The 12,500-nt window shown below is 38.6% G+C and overlaps 1 long non-coding RNA gene and 1 pseudogene across 1 annotated transcript in view; one reads left to right on the forward strand and one right to left on the reverse strand.

Moving 5' to 3' along the window:
- LOC140948774 (uncharacterized) overlaps positions 1-763 on the forward strand; it is a 10,287-nt gene extending 9,524 nt beyond the window's left edge. The window contains exon 3 of the long non-coding RNA XR_012167090.1: positions 496-763. This is a non-coding gene — a long non-coding RNA (uncharacterized lncRNA). The remainder of the gene's footprint in view (positions 1-495) is intronic.
- Positions 1-12,500, reverse strand: part of LOC140928285 (pseudouridylate synthase 7 homolog) — a 100,780-nt pseudogene that overhangs the window by 69,784 nt on the left and 18,496 nt on the right.

Consider the following 12,500-nt stretch of genomic DNA (forward strand, 5'->3'; position numbering starts at 1 on the left):
TTTACAAACAGTGACATCTCCGCGTGTTGTTTCACTAGTGTTTCGAGGGAAAGACCTTCTGAAAATCAATATAATTTGCGGCAAATATTAATCCCTGGCGAGAAGCCACACTTTCGCTATGGAAAAAATTAGTTCCCCGAGAGAGCGGCGGAAATGGAGCCTAGGTCTTGGTCAACACCTAAAAGACGCTTCGCCTAACGTGCGTACGGAGTCATACTAACCGGGAAGTAAAAAACGCAACCATAAGTAAGTTTAGTACCTTCCTTAAAAGTAACAAATCTAGGGAACAATTTCTTTTACGGTTAACTCTTTTTTACCCTATTTACGGTTAACGGTTAAAGTTTTTCAATTTTTACGGCTATCGACTAAATTTTTGGCCGTTTTACGCCTATCGGTTAACCCCACTGAGACCCTCTTTTTAATGTACCCAATACTACATACCTATGGTAAAGGTTATCTATAGGTACTGAGTAATCCAATCGCATCTCTTTTCAGATTTTTGTTCTGATAAACAAGATGGTTTCTACGCAGACCCGGACGATCCACACAAATTCTACCGCTGTGTCTATGGGAGAACTTTCCATTTTGACTGTGCCGATGATCTCGTTTGGAATCAGCAGATTTTAACTTGTGTTTGACCGCAATAATCAAACGAGCGAAAGCAGACGGGACAACTATTGGCCATCCTTGAAATTTTAAGAATGGGATAATGGGTTACAATTAATTTTATGTATGGTAAAGGAAATAAAGGAAAACGATCGAATACGTGCGTGGTTTGAATATAGTTTGGTCTAAATAAAGTACAATAATCTAAATAATAGGTATCAATAAATGCTTTTTCTGAAAGAAATGCTTGTTTCTGACAGGGTTCGTTTTGATTGCGTTGTTTCGGCCGTTCACTATGGTCTGGGTAGTATCCAGTGCCGGATCCAGATCTTGAGATAATGGGGAGAGGCCGTTCATCCAGACCCTTAGATAAGAGGGGAGGAGGGGGGGGGGGGGGGGGAAGAACTCGGTGTCCAATAATTTTTTATTGCTCTAAAAATATGGAGGGGCGGGCACCTCCCCTGGATTCGCCACTGGTATCAGATTATCAGTATGGAATTTCTATGCTGGCGTTGCAAAATATCGAAGCTAGACGTACAAGCGATGTAACACTTCGTAGAGAGTTTGATCTATCCTTCATACATGCACCAATAATTCTCGGACAAATCAAAAGGCTGAAAAATTGCTAAGTTGAGTATGTCACAATAAGAATCACACATCTAAAGTTTCCTTGCGGTATAGTTATTTAGGGTATAACCTGGGGACCAGAGGTTTTTTCTCGCGTGCGACGAGGAACTTCGTCGGCTGCAAGACTTAACCGAAACTGGAAACCGCGCATGAAAAGCCTCTGGCAGCCAGGGCATTTTGGGTACGGTCAAGTCCTAAATAGTTTTGAAAAGTATGTAACAAAGTCTGACCGGCTTCATCACCATTCACTTTAATAATAAATAAAATAATAATAATAAATAATTTATTTCTATAGCGCATTTTTCTAACGCCCAAATGCGCCTTACAGTAACAAATATATTATAATCTATACACTAAAAAATGTAAAAAAAAAATATCTTAAGAATCGGAAAAATCAAAAGTCTAAAAGTCCTAAAAATCAAAAAAAAATAAATGGAAAGTCTAAAAATATGCTTGTCGAAAAAAAAAGGTCTTAAGCTTAGCTTTAAAGATAGATACAGATGCGCTGCTTTTAATCTCGAACAGTGGAAGCGAGTTCCATAGGTAAGGCGCGCACACTGAGAAAGCCCTCAAGCCAATCAATTTGAGCTTGTGCGTTGGCTGCTCCAGTAGAAGTTGGTCAGCAGACCTAAGAGCTCGCCTAGGAACGTAAGGACTAATGAGCTAAGTCAGGGACGTTGGAATCGCACCATGGAGTGCCTTAAAGATGTACAATAAGATCTTAAAAACAATACGCTGACGGACGGGGAGCCAGTGTAGCTCAATAAGTAGTGGTGTGACATGATCAAACTTTCGCTTGCAAGTGATCACTTTGGCCGCCGCGTTCATAACATATTGTAGTCTCTGAATAAGATAATCAGGTAGGCCATAGAGAAGCGAATTACAATGATCTACGCGAAACGTTACTAATGCATGCACTAGTGTTTTGGTTGAGTCAATATTAAGTCATGGACGTACACGACTAATGTTTGTGATGTGATAAAAAGCGGTCCTGCATAGTTCATTGACGTGTTCCTCGAAACTCATGGTATCGTCGGAGACGACACCAATGTTCCGTGCGCTAGATGTGGGCTCCACAGTAGCATCACCCACAGTAATCGTATCTAATGGTGGCTTAGGGCGATGTTTAGCGTGCAGAACCAGGAGTTCAGTCTTATCATTGTTTAACCGGAGATTGTTTAAAAGCATCCATTGGTTCAGCTCACGCAAACAAACTTCAACCCTAGTGCGTGCAGACACAACGTCCTCCACTTTAGTGGTCTTCATGCTAAGGTACAGTGAGTGTCGTCCGCGTACATGTGAAACCCTACACCATGGCGACGCAGGATAGCTCCGAGAGGAGCGGTATAGACTAAGTATAGGAGTGGGCCCAAGACGGACCCCTGGGGAAGACCACAGGTCTGTTGACGATCAGAAGAACTAGTATCTCTGATTTGGACGAACTGTGAATGACTGGACAGGTAAGACTCAAGTGTAGGAAGAGCCCTGAACACAATTATTACCTGTGATAACTTTGAAGGGTTAATGCATTTACAGTGACGCTGCATTTAGAATAATTTTCTCGGTATCCCATAAGATTGTTAGGGTTTTTATTACCCAAACATTTTTTTTCCCTTTTAAAGTGAAATTGGTTTTAGAGAGATTTAGAGTCACTTTTACGACGGTAAAAAACGGCAAACGAGAATTTGTACCACGTGACCACGTTTTCCCTTTACTTGTCGTTTGCTGTTAGGATTGTTTATTATTGGTTTCACACCAGTTTTATACATAAGAACTGTATGTTGTCTGTTCATTTTTCTGTGTGACTCCTCTCTATTGCTTCCCAGGAGCGTAACGTCCATATACGCGCATACGCTCGTGCGTATAGCTGAAAAAGAACTGAAAAGAGAAAAGAATTTGCAGAATGTCTTTCGTTGTGCTTTAATTCAATTCCAGTCGCGTCTGCGTCGACGCAGATGTAATCTGGGGCGGTACTTTTTGGCATATATGGCTCTCATAAGGTAGCCGATCCGATATACTCAAGGGTCCACCTACGATTAGGGATAAAGGGCCGGGATCATCATGACGGATCCTCTTCTCTCCGCTCGGCATACAGCGCAGTGTACTCCAAGGTAGCTTATGTTTGGTTTATGACCTGGAATTGGGGGGAAAAGATCGTTTACTTGACATACTGTACACCGAAGAGGGATGCTTTCGGATGGAATCCAGGGGTTGAGGGCTTGGTATAAACAGGACTCACAGGCATGCACAGGTACTTGATTCCTCCTCCTTTACGCCTTGGTTGCCATCCAGCTACTCGACCTAGCTCAATAAAAAAATAGAAAAGAATGTTTAGTTAATCGCCATATGTTTAATCTGTCTGTCTCTCTGTCAGTATTTATTTATTTATTTATTACAGATGCACTCCACTACATTACAAGCAAATAATGAAATGAAATTAGCTAACACTACTATAAGAAAAAAAAAAAGTTGTGGGGAAGGAGACAACCAAAAGCGCCAATGCGCCATACTAGGGATGCCCCCACTAATTAAAATATAACAAAAATATATACAAATAGAAATCTAAATGTTCTAGTTATCCTTAATAAAGCTTAAAACATTTCTTTTAAAAGTTGCAATACTGTTTGATTCTCTAATATGATTGGGTAAACCATTCCATTCATCTACAACACGGTTAAAAAAAACTATATTTAAAACCGTCAGTTCTACTAAAATTTGGAACAAGGTCCTGTGTGTCATTTTTCCTCAAGTTATAACCTGTATTTCTGTCCTTACAAAATATGAGCTTATTTGAAATGTCAATATCATAATGCCTATTAATTACATTAAAAAAAATGTAACATCTCTAGTGAACCTCCTATTAGATAATGACAACAATTTTAGCTTAGATAGTCTAGTATCATAATCATCATAAGACCTAGTGATCCAACTGGTAGCTCTTCGCTGAACAGCCTCCAATTTATCAATGTTACGTTTAGTATGAGGGTTCCAAGTTTCGCATGAATATTCTAATAAAGGTCTCACAAGATTACAATAAAGTGTCTTCATGGTATCAATATCCTTTAAGTTCCTACAAGTCCTCTTAACCAACCCTAAAACCCTATTAGCCTTAGCAGTTATTTTATCTACGTGTTGGTTCCATTAAAGATTACTAGAAGTAAATAATCCTAAATCTTTATACACATTAACGCTTTCCAAAGGTTGACCTTCAATATTATACTCTCCAACTAAGGGTGACTTTTTCCTGGTTATTCGCATGATCTTACATTTCTTGATATTAATTCTCATCTTATTCATCTTACACCAATCTGAAATTTTATCTATGTCACTTTGAAAAGTAGACAGATCTTCTTGAGTACTAATAACCCTATACATACAGAGCAATTGAACTGTCCTTACTAATTACCCCTGGTAAATCGTTGATGTAGACTATGAAGAATAGTCCGTCGGTCTGTCTATCTGTTCGTTCGCCCGTCCGCCTGTCCGTCCGTCCGTCTAACTGTCCTTTCGCCCGTCCGTCCGTCCGTCTGTCTGTCGCTAGGTATGTCTGTCTGTATGTCTCTCTACTCTCTGGTCCTTGTGTTCATTTTCAAACTCTTATTAGGGTGGGTTTCTTTGGGACTATCTAGTCATGCATCAGTGATCCGAGAGCACTCTGATCATGGTACATCAAAAGAACCAATGAATCCTTTCCCAGGCTAGATTCGTCAGTTTCTTTGATGTGCTATAAAGCGAGTGATCTTCAAACACTTGTCCAGATCCGGATCATCCTAATGGAACGCATACTAAAATTAATCAGCATATATTAGGACCTAGCGCATGCCGCCTCGAACACATGATATTTCACACCTTTAACAATAACGTGCCGCAAGACTGACTTCAATCATTTTGAAGAAATGAACCCCCAATAAATTGGTATCTTGTACGGCGTCCAATTACTAGAACTCCTGATTGACTAGAACCCTTCCTATCTTAAAACATTTGCGTATTCAAACTATTTTTGAGAAGTAAATTCTGCACTACAATTTTTAAGTCAAAACGTTAACCTCTCTTTATACCAGGTCAGAATGAAACGCTATTTGATGTCTTTTCAAAAAGCTAAAATCTGTCTTCGCATCAACTGAATCATTATCCAGTTTTGTCATTCAAGACTTCAGTTAAGATGGATACTGGGTTCAATAGATAGGGTGCGTTCGATTGGGAAACCTGGATTTAGATTTTAAAGTCCGGATTTCGGACTTGCAGGCGAACGCGAAATCCGAAAACGGGTTTCAGCGCTGAGATATCTGTTGTTGGATTTCCCTTTTACCGTTGGATTGGGAAATCCGAAAAAGGATTTTAAAAAACTGTCCTTAAGAAATGGTTCGTACATGTACAATCTTGAAAAGGTCTTGAATTTTACTACTCGTCTTGAAAAGTCGTTGAATTCGGTTTAGGCCCTTGAAAAGTACTTGATTTCTTTATTAGGTCTTGAAACGTCCTTCTCAAACTCATTAATAATTCATTAAGAAAATACAAAGGAAATTAATGTTTAATGAGTGTTTGGAAATCGGATGAAACACTGCTTAGTATTTGCATCCTTAATTTCTCCTTCAAAAATGATTTTGTTTGAGAAGAAATATCAAACATTCGACACAGTGTTTCATCACCAGATGAAACACCTCGAAGTTCGTCAAAAATACTCCGCTGCGCGTCGTATTTTCAACTCTCTTCTCGGTGTTTCATCTGGTGATGAAACACTGGATCTCATGTTTGATATATTACTTGAAATTCACAACCTTGTCCACGCCAGACACCTTTTTCTGTAAAATTAGATTATTTTGCCGGGGAAAATTTGGCTCATCCACGGTGTAAGAACCTGTAAAACTCGCTGGTAACGTAAAAACATTTTTGTGCATGAACAATATTTTATTTCTATTTCTTTATTTCAAATGTTATTTCTGTACCTACGATGCAATTGCAAGTCATACCCAGTCATTTTGCAAAGTCTTCAAGGAAAGAAGAATAAAATAACGTGATCAAGGATGGCCGCAGAAGTAAAAATCGTAAATTACTCCAGTTAAGATGGATACTGGGGGTTAAAGAATGCCGATTTATCAAATAAATCTTAGTCCTTGAAAAATCCTTGAAAAGTTCTTGAAATTTGTTTGTCTGAAGTTGTACGAGCCACGTAAAGAACAGCGGTCTTGCACGCGCACGCATAATTAGCAAAAGGAAGACCTCTGTTCACGAGAATAGTTTTGCAAATCCTTTTTCTTATTTCCCAATGTCGCATTATTCGACATTGGAGCGGCAGGTGATTCATACGGCGTTCTTCTCATGTGCCGAATTAAATGCATACATTATGATAATTTATAAATCTTCCCATAAGTCCCACGGAGGACTTGTTACGCATGCCCGTAAGTTTTACGAAGAAGAGAAAATAGGGAGTTTAAGATACGTCGACTACGGACTACGACTACGGTTAAACATGCTACTGCGCATGATCAAAACCACGTGACTGTTCATTTTTCCCACGTAGTCCTGCGGCTACGGTGAGCTGTTGAGCTGTTTCGCGTAGTCGGGACTACGGAGAACATTTTGGTCGTATTTTGCCGTCTCGGTAATTCAAGAATCTCGTCTTTTCGTAAAAAAGTTTTCAATTCACCTGCTTAAAGTGAGAGGGAAGCGAAATATGTAAGTTGTGTCTAATTTCTGCTCAGATTTACGCTTTTAATCCACTGTTGTGACTACATTTTTATCTAGCTAAGCTTAGAATTCAGATTGACGGCCGAGGAGAAGAAAAATCATGCAGGTAATTTACTTTCTCTTCGCACTTGAAAAGTTTCAATGTTTGTTCGAACTGATTAGTGTGTCTTTCTACTTGTGTAACCTTTGTTTATGCGAGTTTTTGTATCGCTTTTGCTGAATGAAAATGATGTAAACATCGTCCAGACAATCGAGACTCGGCATTTCAATACTTCAAACTTCAAACTACATCAGATTAGTAGTCGGAGAAGTCCATCTTCTAAATCTAATAAATGAGCTATTACTATTTCTGTCTATTTCTTTAATATTTGACATAAGTATTCATGGGCGAAAAAAGTAAAACCTGTGTAACCAAAATTTTGTTCATCAATTTCACCCGACGTAATTGCTTCCTTCAAGTATGGAAGAATTTGTTCATTGTTCAAAAGATAAGATCACATGCAAAACTGACTTGCATTTTTGTGAACTGTGATGAAAACAAGAAAATCTTTGCGTGTTGTTTCCCTCTCCGCCTCTTCTCTTGTAGTCTACTGTCTGTAGTGCAATCTTAACGTTCTATATTTGCACGACTCAACCCAGTGCTACAAAGGACAACGCTCGTCCAGCCGTAGTTCGTAGTCCGTAGTCTCAGTATCTTAAACTCCCTAATGGCGGCAAAAGACGGAGAGAACTGTAAACAGTGCAAAAGATGGACCAAATATCGCTGCATTCGCTGCAAAGTAGCCATTTGCAACTTATGTAGCGAGCCAGAGATTGATGAAAGCGTGGACGGGTGGATAGGTGGGAAGAATGTCGGCTACTGTTTTGAGTGCGAAACTGTAAGGCCCGTAACCGAGTTGCTGATCGCAAGTAGGCACAGTTATGAAGAAGTTGAAGAAAAGATAGAGCGGCAGATGAAGTCTACAGTGAAAAGGAAAGGTAATCTTCTTTCGCTAATAAAAGTGATAATCAGCAAGAAGCTGTCACAAACAAGAAATGTAAACACCCGATGTAGTTATGTTTGCAGTTTATCTCATGCGTGATTCATTCTCTTTTCCAACACAACAAAATCATCGCCGAAGGAATTCCAGCATTCAAGGTTTCCTTTGTTGCTTTAAAGTAAGCATAGGTGCAAGTTAGGTGATAAAAATTGATCAACAGAAGGGTATAATTAAAAAATTTGAAACTGCAAATTGCTTGTGTTAATGTTTATATTTATCCCTCTGTGGAAGGTCAATAATAGTGGCCATGTTGTGGTTCAATTTTTTCCTTGGTTTGAATTTTATTTTCCTTTGTTTTGGGGTATGGTAATGTATGATAATGAGTTTGAACCAAAGGAAAGTAAAATTTAAACCAAGAATAAAATTGAACCACAACAGCCATAATGTTAACTTGGATTACAGTGACATGAATTACTTGTTTGGCATGTGCCCTGGAAGCAGTCATGTGCCATTTCTTATTAGAGAAGTGTACATTTTTTGTACATCTGGTATCACTGCCAGCATCCAGGGAACAACAACTTTGAATCCATTTACTTGTCATCACTTTGGTTTGTGATTTTCCCACTTAAATCGGAAACTTATGTTGTTATTTGGGTTTCAAATTTATTTTTCTTTGTTTCCAGCTCATTATCATACATTACCATACACAAAGACAAAAGAAAAGAAAATCTAAACCAATGATAAAATGGTAACACAACATATATTTCAGTCTCAGTTAATGAGCGATCTAGTTCATCTACACTGGATTCTGGTAGAAAACTTTCAGTGTTTAATACTAGAAACGTGAGTGTCTCGCAGGACCTCATGAAGCTCAGGGAAACGCATGGCGCTGAAGATTTCAGTTGAAGACACAAATTAGTCGTTGAATGTCTTTAATATTTTTATTGTATGCTTATTGTATGCTTATTGCTTAGCACAGATTCATTAGCCCTATATTTATGAATCTATTTTGAAAGGATTTCTGACTGCGTATTGTCATTTGTATGGCATTGTTCCATCAACAATGTTCACCATGTATAAAAGGTGGTAGGGATTGATACAAATTTTAAAATAAAAAAAAAATGTGAAGAGAGACTTTGGTCAGATAAAAAAAGAAAAAATAGCAAAGCTAGAATTTGGTGGATTTGATCCAAGTACCTCTAGCTTGCAACGTTCTAGAGTTCTAACTGCTAGGCCACAAAGGCTGCATGTATGCCTCTCCTTTGCCTGTGTGTGATCCCCTAGCTTGATAGAGTCTTAGCACCTTCGATTCGTGAGGGTTTAAATTTAAGCAGGGTTCCTTTTGAATGGTTTTAATTTGAATAGATGGTTTTTACAATAATCACAGCAATAAAAAATATGACCTCTAGGCAGACAAATACAAGTGCAACTTTTGAAGCAATTTTTTTTGGTTTTCATGGGTTTACATTAAGACATGTGAGAATTTAGTGCTGCAATATTTAAAACTTTTGTTCATTTTCCTCAGTGCTGTTGATAGTGATGATGATGAAGATGGTGAGGATGAAAGTCTCAGCCGGGGCCTGTTTGAAAAAAAGAAGAAAAGCCAAAAATGTTCTAAGAATAAAAGTGGAAGGAAGGCCAAATGGAGTCAAAGTCTATTAGGGGATTTGGTGGACATTGTAATATCTTATGATTATTACAAGAATAAATTCATACTGACCAACACTAAAAACCAGAAAAATGGAGAAATATACAAAAAGGTTCTGGTCGAACTTAAGGAAAGGGCTGCTGTGAGAAATGAAGAAGTTCCATTTGATCATGTTCAGTTGCGAACAAAGTTCAAGAAAGCCATTGCTGAGTGCAAGAAGACTTCTCTCACCATGAAGACTAGCACAGGAATAAAGAGATTTATTGACGAAAAAGGCTATGGTCCATGGTTTAACAGCCTATTTGCTATTGCCAAAACTCGGGATGCATGCAGACCTGAACTTGCAGTAGAGTCTTCATTTGTTCGTACACAATCACCATGTTTACCAGATTCAGAAGCTAGTGCTGCTGAAGCATCACCTGACACATCCTCATCTGAAAGCAAAGAGAGAGTTGTGGCTACAAGGAGAAGGAAGAGAAAGACAGATGAGTCTTTACATGAAGTAATTGACCTAATCAAGACTGCCATCAACAATGATCCGGTGAAAGAAGTCCTTTCGTACATGAGTGATCAGGCTCAAAAGTCTCGTGAACATGAACGTAACATGCTACAGATGCTTCTGCAAGCTATGCCCACACAGCATGTTCAACCAACCCTACAAGAAAGAGCTACAGCAGCGGCCAACTTACATGGACTAATTGGAAGTGACAGTAGGCAGTATGGTAATCAGATGTCAAGTTCTGTTCATCCTGGAGACTTAAACTACCAAAATTTTTGGTTTTCTTGAAGTTTCCACCAACTATGGTCTTGTTGAGTTTATTGACTTTTAAATAAAGGGTTGAAAGTGAAGCAGGTGTACACTTATGTAATTACTTGATGTTGAAATGCTAATTAACCCTTTAAGCCCTAGGAGCGATCAGCATCAAATGTCTCCTTATCACAGCAATGCTTTGTAAAACAGAGTGGTCATGACAATTAAGGACATGATCACACAAGATGGGCTTGCTTGATATTTTATCAACTTCTCCACATTCTATAGGAAATAAATAGGGGTAATAAATGAGGATTTAGATTTTGATCTTAGGGTTTAAAGAGATAATTGTATATAAAATTGATACGAATCTGCTGAATTATGGTGTGGACATGTATGTAGTCTTCAATTTCACTCAAAAATATTGGCTAAAAATTCCCTAATTTGGGCAGTGCTCAATTATTATAATAAGTCTATTACATATTCCTGTTTCATTTTTAGCCCTTGAATTGTACCACTAGAGTGATGCAACTAATGTTGTACCCGTGAAATACAGGGACTCTTGGCATTCATGGAAAATTCTCAGGCGCCAGAAAGCCTTTTTGCTTGTGACTCTATATTTTACTAGCATTTGCAACAGGGAAAAACAACATGTTTAAAAGTGTCTTTACCCAGGATCTTGCTTGTTCAGAAACAGAAGTATCTAATCACTATAGTTTGTCTTTGTGCAACTGACTGACTTTCCCATGACAGTGCTGGTAAAAATTAGTTGGATGGTTTGGAGAAAATTTTGCTAAAAAGCAGAGGCGCAAGTCCTTGATAAATGTTTTCTAGTTGATGTTTGCTTTGTACCTGCAAAGACAGTTTCTTCTGATGTTCACTTAAACTACGATAACAGTTGTGTTAACAAATTTATTCTTAATATTGTAGAAGTTGTATTACCTACAGACTTGACACCCGCTAACTACTACTTAAAGTACATTGTACAATGCAAGTCCAAGCTACTGACTTAAACTCGACAGTTGTGTCATCATGGGCCCTTCATAATGGATACTATCACTTCATTAGAAACACTTGGTGCGAAATTTTATCATCAATATAAATAGCAGAATGCATTCAAATGTTGTGTTATGGTGTTGAAATGTGAAACATGATGCACTTCATGGGTCATGTAAAACCCCTTTGAACATTACATTCTTTCAACATATAAAGTTCATCTGTTATAAATTGAAGCACGCAGTTTACAGTACTTTGGGTGGGCTAATATTATAAAAGAAGCCTTCCTTGTTACAAAACGTAGTGGAAATAACTGAATGGGCCCATTACAAAACTCCAATAAATGTTGCAAGAAATATTTGGTTTAACTCGTTCACTTTAATTCAGAACCTTCTCTTTCCCTCCAAAACATATCTGCTAGCGCGCTCCTGAGTTGAGTTGAGTTGCCTGGGAATTGGAGTCTGGTAGCTTTCTACAACAGGTCATCTCTAATGCATCCCTTAATGTGCGACTATCTCTCTTCGCATTTGTAAGTGGGTCGCTAGTAATATCTAGCTTGCTGCAGATGGTATCACCCTTTTCAATGCAGATGTTATGCAAAACCATGCAAGCAAGGGTTGTTGTTTTGGCTTGACAAGGTTCACTCTCGTTTTTCCTCAAAAGCACCCTCCACCTTCCTTTAAGTTGCCCATATGCTCCTTCTGTGACCATCCTAGCACGACTTTTAACCTGTAATTAAAGTATCTCTGCTTCTCTGTGAGTACTGCATTTGTGTAGGGCTTCAATAGCCACGGTTCGAATGGGAATGCTGAATCCCCAATAATGAGTGGACCAATGTTCACATCAGCAACCTTATGTGCAATGTCTGGAATAAAATCGTGTTCGTTTAGCTTTTCCCAGAGTTCTGTTGCCTGGAAAATGATAGCATCATGGGAGTTACTAGGGAAACCGCAGCTGCCCCAAATAAACCTATATTTTGAGTCTACCATAGCCATCAATACCACGGAATAGAAGTTCTTGAAATTGTGGTACTCTTTACACGATGCAGCTCCTCCTGGTGGACATTTAATAGGTATGTGGCAGCCATCAATTGCAGCCCAACAGAAGGGAAACTGCCACCTTTCGTTCATTTCCTTCATCTTATCTTTAAAGTCCTCCTCAGTGTATGGCATATGCTTCTTGACACAGTCCTCCCAAAGGTCTT

The sequence above is a fragment of the Porites lutea genome, chromosome 1 (assembly GCF_958299795.1).
Source record: "Porites lutea chromosome 1, jaPorLute2.1, whole genome shotgun sequence".
Lineage (NCBI taxonomy): Eukaryota > Metazoa > Cnidaria > Anthozoa > Scleractinia > Poritidae > Porites > Porites lutea.